Source organism: Psammomys obesus, unplaced genomic scaffold (assembly GCF_907164565.1).
Source record: "Psammomys obesus unplaced genomic scaffold, mPsaObe1.curated_primary_1811, whole genome shotgun sequence".
Taxonomy (NCBI): Eukaryota; Metazoa; Chordata; class Mammalia; order Rodentia; family Muridae; genus Psammomys; species Psammomys obesus.
Genome location: NW_026596095.1, coordinates 20,525,050 through 20,536,237, shown reverse-complemented (window position 1 = coordinate 20,536,237; position 11,188 = coordinate 20,525,050).

Below are 11,188 nucleotides of genomic sequence, written 5' to 3'. Positions count from 1 at the left end.
CTTGTTATCATCATATTCTTTCCAGTTGTAAACTCAGTTTTCAGTGACGGACTGGATTTGTCCATGTTTGTGATGAGCTAGATACAGCTCTGTTTATTTAGATCCTCTAGCAGGTTCCTTTAAGTAGTTAGGACTGTGTGCTATCAATTTCTGTATTTAAAGTCATCCCAGTCCTAAAGGACTAGACAGTATGCCAATCTCATTTTCTCCCTGGGCATCCCAAAACACCAATGGCAGTAATGAAGACTTGAGTTGAGGGCTATGTGAAGCCATGGTCCACTTAGAAGGAAGACACCTGAGGAAGTCTTGAAGGCCTCCAAGTCATTGGTTTCAGTTATTAAAATCCCAGGAGGAAGGTCAGGTATGGTGGTGCACACCTTTAATCTCAGCAGTCTATGAGTTCCAGTACAGCAAAGGCTATGTAGTGAAACCCTGTCTCAAATAAACAAAGATGAAATTTAAATTTTAAAACCCCAGGATCAGTCCTAACCCTGCCTTTCCACCAGGAAAGCTTGCCTTTGCCCTGGGATTTCTACTCATCCCACCAACACATCCACTTTCCTCCTTAATTTTTCCTGTATTTCTGTCACTTACAGTGAAGACTTGTTTCCCAGAAAACAAATCACTTCTGCTGATTCAAAGCACCCTGAAGGTTTGGAGGCGTCAGCCCCAGCCTCTGTCACCTGACCGCACTGAGTACCAGAAATCACCCCCCACACAGCTGCTCAAGAACAAACCCTAATGCACTGACTGCAGTCACTCTTCGTTCCAAACTTATCTGCTGAGCTTCGGGGTCTTGTCAATTACTTAGTTTCCTAACAGCACTCTACTCATCCTGCCATTCCTTCTCAAGTCTTTCCAGGGTCAAATTGAGCAAGGCTAGAGCAACTCTCTGTGTTGAAGTTTGTACTTAGTCTGTTGTAGGAAGGTGAACGAGACAGCAATGGAACGGCCTCTCTGACCATTGCTGCTCCAGATACCAACAGACGCCTCCCTCACAAATCATTTTGTTCTTATAATCTGGAAGCCGAGACCCTCAACTCCCTTACTGACTTCTGCAGAATTAGCCTGGACTTTGGAAGTGAGAAGAAAGTGGGAGGGGCTAAGTGTATGAATGCATGTGAAAATCAGGCCTGCTCATTCTGGCTCTCACATGCCATCTTCATGGGTGATTGAAGCCATACTACATAAAGGATTGTCTTTCGTTCCATGAGAGGAACCTCCGGGTGCTGTGCTCTTGTAAGCCATCTCTTCTTTTCCGCTGCCATGCAATCGGAATCTTCACAGGCAACTTCCAGCACTTCCTACATCAGGGCACCGCCTCCTCGGGACCAGCATGGAACTCTGTCCAGAGATAGAGTGATATGCAAGCAGTACTTAGAACAAAACAGACCCTTGGTGAAAATTTAACAAGGAATGCCTTCAATCTCTTGAGATCACATATAATCTTTACTGCTATAACTAAGCTCATGGTAGCTCAGTAACCAATTGGTTTCCCATAGTAAGGGGAACAGGGACTGTTTCTGACAGGAACTCAATGGCAGGCTCTTTGACCTCCCCACCCCTCCAAGGGAGGAGCAGTCCTGTTAGGCCACAGAAGAGGACTTTGCAGCCAGTCCTGAAGATACCTGATATAACCGGGTCAGATGAAAGGGAGGAGGTCCTCCCCATTCAGTGGACTTAGAAAGGGGCAGGGAGGAGATGAGGGAAGAAGGGAGGGATTGGGAAGGAATGAGGGAGCGGGATATAGCTGGGATACAGAGTTAATAAAATGTAACTAATAATAAAAAAGTGCTAATAAATAAAAATAAATAAAGAAGCTCAAGGTGAGGACAGTGCAACTTCAGGATATAGACAGCATGGCCCTTTGGGGGCTTCAGACCCATTTCAGGGTTGAGGAAAATTTGCACAACCTTTTCCTCAGAAAGTCCATAATACTACAGAGTTTACAGAGAAGTCTCTGACTCAGACAGATTTAGGTGCTGAGTTCTGTTAAAGGAGTATATTAAGTAACACAAAAAAATGTTCCCAACCAATGGGAAATGACTAAAGGCTAATTTGTGTTCAGATTGTCTCATGAATTCTCCCCAGCCTCCTGCTGGGGAGACATTTAAGTGTTTCTTAAAACAATCTATTAAAAAAAGGAAAGGATTGCAATGTAAAAAATACCAATTCTTGAAAAAAAAAAAAAAACATTGTTCACAGGCGGGGCAAGATGGCGGCACCAGGAGGACTCTCATTCTGAGGAGCAGCACAGCAGGAGTGGCACAGTGACCAACAATCAGAACTCGCATGATTGTGAACACAAGTGATTGAGAACACAAGTGATTGAGAACACAAGTGATTGTGTTTCCCAGGTGAGAGGATACCCCACGGTGGGAATTCAATCAGCTTTAACTCACCCGGCTAAACCTTGGAAGAGATCCCGGTTCCGCCAGGCGCCTGGTCGCCAGCCCAGAGCTACACGCCAGCGCGATCTGGTCACGGTCCCAGACTGAACTGTGGGCCCACAACACCATAGACTGGATTTCCCAGTCGAGAGATAACCCCACGAAGCAGGAAACAATTGGGACCGACCTCAGGTTACCCAGACATCCCCTGGAAAAGACTTGGGTTCCGCGGGTGCCCCAGGAGCCAGCCCGGAGCCAGAGCCGGGAACCCAGGCTCCTGCACGGAGCCCAGTCTGCACCCGTGATTCGCCGCCTCAGATAGAACTGTGGGCACCAGGGCACTAGGCACCAGAGACTGCATTTCACTGGCAGGTACAAACCCACAGGGAGGGAAACGGCTGGTCTGTTCTCAAAGCACTAAGCCGACACCCCCACCCCGAAAAGAACTAGGGAAAATTACCCAGCTTAGGCAGCAGCCAAGGCTCCGAATGGCCAGAAAGGCAGAGCCACAAGCGGGCATCTGTGCCTGTGGGTTCTACTCGCCACCCCAGACAGAACAGCGGTCCCCAAAGCAAAGACTGAGAGTCTCTGGCAGGAGGAAACCCCCAGCGGAGGGGACCATCAGCTCTAATGCTTAGGACACCCAGCACCAAAACACTTCCTGGACTCACAAAGACTCTAGGCTCTAATGCAGGCAGGAGTGCTGTGCTCAGCCGCCATTATTGAGTTCCCCTAGGGCACTGGGACACACAGCTGCATCCTCAGACCTACAAAAGTTAGAGAGCCATTATAGCAGCCCTCAGATACTGTGCCAAGGATCAACCAGTTATCTCTAGCTAGACTGTCAAAACTGTGGGAATCCCTGGTCCTTCAAGAGGGCTGCATCCACAGCATCTGGACCGGAGCAGTGCCTGCAGCTGCCATCCCAGACAGGGACACACAGCTTCTGGTGCAGAGTGAGGCACCCAGCCTCCAGATCAGAGCAGCGCCCCCAGGCACCCCCTAGGTGCACATTCTCCAGGTCCAGAGCGGAGCATTTAGCCTCTGGCCCAGAGACTTGCTGAGTGCAACTCTCACTTTCCCGGACAGAACTGTGTGCCCCAGGATAAAAGACTGAGTTTCCCTGTTGGGAGAAAACCCCACAGCTAGGGAATCAGCAGGTTCTTCAAGAGGACTGTACCTGGAAATTTAGTGAGCAGCAGCACACTAAATTTATAACAAGAAACCCAGCAGTGAGGCAGCTGTCTTGAGAACTTCTATGGGTAAGAGGAGATCCCCCTCTGCCTAACATAGACCACAGCTACTACTCAGGGCTATAAACCTGAGGTGAGCAGTGGCAACTCCTGAGAAACACTGGCCATACAGTGACCATAACCAAAAAGCAGAGAAGGACTCCTTCAGGAAAAATCATCTTCCGGCCAAGGGGATACTCCCTACCCCAGGACTCCAGGAAGCACAGAAACTAACAGCCAACACCTAAATCAGCCCAATGGGTAGAGGTCAGCGTAAAAGCTCAACCAACAAAAGACAGAGCAGTATGGCATCTCCAGAACCCAGCCATCCAGGGGAGAACAGCCCTGGACAATGCAGCATAATAGAAAATCAAGAAGATGACCTTACGTCTATGCTGATGAAGAGGATAATAGAGGAAACAAATAAAATACGTAAAGAATTAGAGGAAGATAAAACCAAACAGATCATGGCTATCCGTAAAGAAATGGAGGAAGATAAAGACAAGCAGATTATGGCCATCCATGAAGAAATACGGGAAGATGCAGCCAAACAGCTTGTGGCCTTCAGAGAAGAAATAATTAAATCACTGAAAGAAATCAAAGAGACAGAGTTGAAGGAACTAAAAGAAAAAGAGGAAAATACAAGCAGATAGGTGAAGGAAGTAAACAAAACAACTCAAGACCTGAAGATAGAACTAGAAAAATTAAAGAAAACACAAATGGAGGAAATAATGGAGAGGAAGAATTTAGGGAAGAAAACAGGAACTGCAGAGGTAAGCATAACCAACAGAATACAAGAAATGGAAGAAAGAATGTCAGGTGTAGAAGATACAATGGAAGAAATCGATGTATCTGTCAAAGAAAATGTTAAATCCAAAAAATTCCTGACACAGACCATCCAAGAAATCCAAGACAATATGAAAAGACAAAACCTAAGAATAATAGGAATAGAGGAAAAAGAAGACTCCCTTCTCCAAGGCCCAGAAAATATTTTCAACAAAATCATTGAAGAAAATTTCCCCAAGTTAAAGGAAAGACCAATAAGAATACATGAGGCCTACAGAACACCCAACAAATTTGACCAGAAAAGAAAATCCTCCCTCCACATAATAATCAAAACAGTAAATATGCAGAACAAAGAAAAAATATTAAAAGCTGCAAGGGAAAAAGGCCAAGTAACATATAATGGCAAACCCATTAGAATCACACCTGACTTTTCGACAGAGACTATGAAAGCTAGAAAAGCCTGGACAGATATCATTCAGACCCTAAGAGAACACAGATGTCAGCCCAGGCTACTATACCCTGCAAAACTGTCAGTCCTCATAGACAGAGAAAACAAGATATTCAATGACAAAAACTAATTTCAACAATACCTATACACAAATCCAGCATTACAGAAGACACTGGAAGGGAAAATACAACCCAAGAAAATTAGCTTCTGTCAAGAAAACACAGGAAATAATTAACCTTACTACAGTAAAACAAAAAGCAACCAAGCACACAACCTTATGACCACAGCCAACATCAAAATCAAAGGATCTAACAGCCACTGGTCATTAATCTCTCTCAATATCAATGGACTCAACTCTCCAGTAAAAAGACACAGATTAACAGAGTGGATACATAAACAAAACCCAGCAATCTGTTGCATACAAGAAACACACCTAAGGCACAAAGATAGACATTACCTGAGGGTAAAAGGTTGGAAGATGACTTTCCAAGAAAATGGACCCAAGAAACAAGCAGGAGTAGCCATTCTAATATCTGATAAAATAGACTTTCAACCAAAATTAATAAAAAGAGATGGGGAAGGACACTTCATACTCATCAAGGGAAAATTCCACCAGGAAGACATCACAATCCTGAACATCTATGCCCCAAATACAAGAGCACCCATATTTGTAAAAGAAACATTGATAAAATTTAAACCACATATAGATCCCCACACATTAATAGTGGGAGACTTCAACACCCCACTTTCAACAAAGGACAGGTCAACAAAACAGAAACTAAACAAAGACACAATATCTCTGACAGAGATCATGAATCAAATGGACCTCACAGACATTTACAGAACTTTACACCCAAACACAAAAGAATTTACCTTCTTCTCAGCACCTCATGGAACCTTCTCCAAAATAGACCATATAGTTGGTCACAAAGCAAGCCTCAACAGATACAAGAAGACTGAAATAATCCCTTGTATCCTGTCTGATCACCATGGAATAAAGCTGGACTTCAACAACAACAGAAATAGCAAAAAGCCTACACATACATGGAAACTAAACAACTTGTTACTAAATGACAGCTGGGTCAGGGAAGAAATAAAGAAAGAAATTAAAGTCTTCCTAGAACTCAATGAAAATGAAGGCACAACATACCCAAACTTGTGGGACACAATGAAAGCAGTGCTAAGAGAAAAGTTCATAGCACTAAGTGCCTTCAAGAAGAAATTCGAGACAGCTCATTCAAGCAACTTAATGGCCCACTTAAAAACCCTAGAAAAAGAAGAAGCAGACACACCAAAAAGGAGTAGACGGCTGGAAATAATCAAACTCAGGGCTGAAATCAATCAATTAGAAACAAATAAAACAATTCAAAGAATCAATGAAACCAAGAGCTGGTTCTTTGAAAAAATCAACAAGATCGACAAACCCTTAGCCAAGCTAACTAAAAGGCAGAGAGACACCACCCAAATCAACAAAATCAGAAATGAAAAGGGGGACATAACTACAGACATTGAGGAAATCCAAACAATCATTAGGACTTACTTCAAAAGTCTATATGCCACAAAATTTGAAAATCTAAATGAAATGGACAATTTTCTTGATCGATTTGACTTACCAAAGCTGAATCAGGACCAGGTAAATCAATTAAATAGTCCTATATCCCCCAAGGAAATAGAAGCAGTCATCAAAAGTCTCCCATCCAAAAAAAGCCCAGGACCAGATGGCTTCAGCGCAGAATTCTACCAGACCATCAAAGAAGAGCTAACTCCAATGCTCTTCAAACTATTCCACAAAATAGAAACAGAAGGAACATTGCCAAACTCATTCTATGAAGCCACAGTCACCTTGGTACCTAAACCTCACAAAGACTCAACAAAGAAAGAGAATTTCAGGCCAATCTCCCTTATGAACATTGATGCAAAAATACTTAACAAAATACTTGCAAACCGAATCCAAGAACACATCAAAGATATCATCCACTATGACCAAGTAGGCTTCATCCCGGGTATGCAGGGGTGGTTCAATATATGGAAATCCATCAATGTGATCCACCATATTAACAAACGGAAAGAAAAAAACCACATGATAATCTCCCTAGATGCTGAAAAAGCATTTGACAAAATCCAACATCCATTCATGTTTAAAGTACTGGAGAGATCAGGGATACAAGGCACATATCTAAACATAGTAAAGGCGATATACAGCAAGCCTATAGCCAACATCAAACTGAACGGAGAGAAACTTAAAGCAATCCCACTGAAATCAGGGACAAGACAAGGCTGCCCACTCTCTCCATATCTCTTCAACATAGTGCTGGAAGTCCTTGCTAGAGCAATAAGACAGTTGAAGGAGATCAAGGGGATACAGATGGGAAAGGAAGAAGTCAAATTATCACTATTTGCAGATGATATGATAGTATACATGAGTGAGTCCAAAAACTCTACCAGGGAACTCCTACAGCTGATAAACACCTTCAGCAAAGTGGCCGGATACAAAATTAACTCAAAAAAATCAGTAGCACTCCTGTATACAAAAGACAAAAGGGCTGAAAAAGAAATTAGAGAAACAACACCATTCACAATAGCCACAAATGACATAAAGTACCTTGGTGTAACCCTAACCAAGCAAGTCAAAGACTTGTATGAAAAAAATTTCAAGTCTCTGAAGAAAGAATTAGAGGAAGATATGAGAAGATGGAAAGATCTCCCATGCTCATGGCTTGGCAGGATTAACATAGTAAAAGTGGCCATCTTACCAAAAGCAATCTACAGATTTAATGCAGTTCCCATCAAATTGCCAACACAATTCTTTACAGACCTGGAAAGAAAAATTCTCAACTTCGTATGGAGTAACAAGAAACCGAGAATTGCTAAAACAATCCTCTACAATAAAAGATCTTCTGGAGGTATCTCCATCCCTGATCTCAAGCTGTACTATAGAGCAACAGTTATAAAAACTGCATGGTACTGGCATAGAAACAGAATGGTGGATCAATGGAATCGAACAGAAGACCCAGAAATAAACCCATACACTTACGGACACCTGATTTTTGACAAAGATGCCAAAACCATACAATGGAAAAAAGACAGCATCTTCAACAAATGGTGCTGGTCCAACTGGATGTGTACATGTAGAAAAATGAAAATAGATCCATACTTATCACCCTGCACAAAACTGAAGTCCAAGTGGATCAAAGACCTCAACATAAAACCAGACACATTAAATCGGCTAGAAAAAAAGTGGGGAATACCCTAGAACTCATTGGTACAGGAGAAAACTTCCTGAACAGAACACCAAAAGCACAGGCTCTGAGAGCAACAATCAATAAATGGGACCTCATGAAATTGAAAAGCTTCTGTAAAGTAAAGGACACTGTCATCAAAACAAAGCGACTGCCTACAGATTGAAAAAGAATCATCACCAACCCTTTATCTGACAGAGGACTCATATCCAATATATATAAAGAACTAAACAAGCTGAAAAGCAACAAACCAAGTAATCCACTTAAAAAATGGGGAACAGAGCTAAAGAGAGAATTCTCTGTAGAGGAATATCGAATGGCAGAGAAGCACTTAAAGAAATGCTCAACCTCATTAGCCATTAGGGAAATGCAAATCAAAACAACCCTGAGATTTCACCTTACACCCATCAGAATGGCCAAGATGAAAAGCTCAAGGGACAACACATGCTGGAGAGGTTGTGGAGAAAGGGGAACCCTTCTCCACTGCTGGTGGGAATGTAAACTTGTACAACCACTCTGGAAATCAATCTGGCGCTTTCTCAGACAACTAGAAATAGCACTTCCTCAAGATCCAGCCATACCACTCCTAGGCATATACCCAAAAGAGGCTCAAGTACACAAAAAGGACATTTGCTCAACCATGTTTGTAGCAGCTTTATTTGTAATAGCCAGAAGCTGGAAACAACCCAGATGCCCCTCAACTGAAGAATGGATGCAGAAACTGTGGTACATCTATACAATGGAGTATTACTCAGCAATGAAAAATGAGGAAATCATAAAATTTGCAGGTAAATGGTGGGACCTGGAAAGGATTATCCTGAGTGAGTTGTCCCAGAAGCAAAAAAACACACATGGTATATACTCACTCATATAAACATACGACATAGAATAAACCCAGTAAAATCTGTACATCTAAACAAACTAAGCAAAAGAGAGGACCCTAACTAAAATGTTCAATCCCCATCCTGAAAGGCAAAGAGGATTGACATCAGAAGAAAAGGAAAATAGGAAACAACCTAGGAACCTGCTACAGAGGGCCTCTGAAAGCCAGAAGAAAACAGGAAACAACCTTGAAACCTGCCACAAAGGGCCTCTGAAAGCCTCTGCAGTATAGACTGTCAAAGCAGATGGTGAGCCTGATGGCCAACTGATGGGCAGAGTGAATGGAATTTTATGTAAGAAGTGGGAAATAGTAAGAGCTGGAGGGGATGGGAACTCCACAAGCAGAGCAACAGAACAAGATAATTTGAACACAGGGAACTTCCCAGAGACTCATACTCCAACCAAGGAGTATTCGTGGAGATAACCTAGAACCCCTGCACTGGTGTAACCCATGGCAGTTCAGTGTCCAAGTGGGTTCCATAGTAATGGGAAGAGGGACTGCCTCTGACATAATCTGATTGGCCTGCTCTTTGATCACCTCCCCCTGAGTGGGGAGCAGCCTTACCAGGCCACGGTAGAGGACAATGCAGCCACTTTTGATGAGAACTTATAGACTAAGATCAGAAAGGAGAGGAGAACCCCCCCTATCAGTGGACTTGGGGAGTGGCATGCATGCAGAAAGGGGAGGGAGGGTGGGGTCCGGAGGGGAGGAGGGAGGGTCTTATGGGGGGATACAAAATGAATAAAGTGTAATTAATAAAAAAAAAATACCAATTCTTCCTTTCCATATACTTCCATTCCTTGTCCAAGTTTAGAAGATTCCTGTCATATTTCTGTTTTTACACTGGATGTCTATCAAGACATTTGGTATTATTGACTGTTATAAGAACATTTTATCCTATGACTATGAGCATTAACATGGGCTGTACCTGCTTGCTGGATTTGCTTTTGAAGGCAAAATTACATCTTTATAGCAAACCATTTTGTAGAGGAAAATCCTTTAGAAATCCACAATACTGCTTTTCCCCTTCCTCTACTCATTTCAGTTACAGTTTATAGCTTTAATCAGCACTTTCCAATCCCTGTGTAAAGTTATAGTTTATAGCACTACTTCCTGACGATTAGAAAAACCACACAGAGTTACTTGAATATAAACTCAGTGATAAAAGTTCAGGATATTAACCAGACACTGTAGTTTCACAAATTAAAACAAAACAGGGAAATTAACGTTGCCTTACCAAGACCTCCATAACCCATGCAAGATATCTTTCACTTGGTCATTTTCATGACAAGTTCTCTCTTCTCAGCAGAGAAGGTAGATGAATGGTTTTGCAGCACATTGCTAGTTTAGTAAAGTGGTGGGTGTAGGTTCTCTGAGATCCATGACTTGGTAGTCCAGGGTTCCAGGACAAGGCATGATTTCCCTTTTACTGAGCAGATCTTAAGTCCAACTAGAGAACAGTTGGTTACTGCCAAGGTAGGTGTGCCACTATTGCATACTTAAGGTTATCGTGCCGTGCTGGTCATTGGTGTGGTTCAGAGACATCATAGCTGGGTAGGACTGTTGGTTGCTTCCCTCCCTTGGAAGATTACATGGCATCTTCTGGTAGCGTGAGAGCTAGTCCTCAGGGAGGAGGCATTCGGGTTAGTTCCAGCTCAGGGGCCTCTGGGCCTTGTGTCTGAACTTGTATCTACATCTAGGGACAACTAAGATCAATAACAATACACTGCAAAAATGTTTTGCAATTTTTGCTAGCAATAAACAAGTTTATTAGAAAATTTATATAGACATTCAAAGTGCCTATAATAGTTCTGGGAAGACAATAAAAGTTTAGAGAAACTGTCTCACTCAGTTCTGAATCAGTTTGTTGGGGGGAAACACCTATAGACCAACAGATTGAAGTGAGAGTTCAGAAATGACTCAAAAATTCATGCCTAGTTGGTTTTCAGCAAAGGTGCAGAGTGGTCCAGTGGGAGGAAGTATAGTCTTTTTTCTTTTGGATGGCATCCACAGCCAATAGACACACATGAAAAATAAAACCAAATTGCAAACTTATATCAAAAAGTAAAAATCAAGCATCAATCCAAATTTGAGAAACATGGTTGAAGGACACCAGAATCAATCATAAGCCAATAAAGAAAATGATTAACTAGTGAATATTTATCAAATAAAACATGCCACTGCATTCTCAGCAACGTGAATAAGCAAGA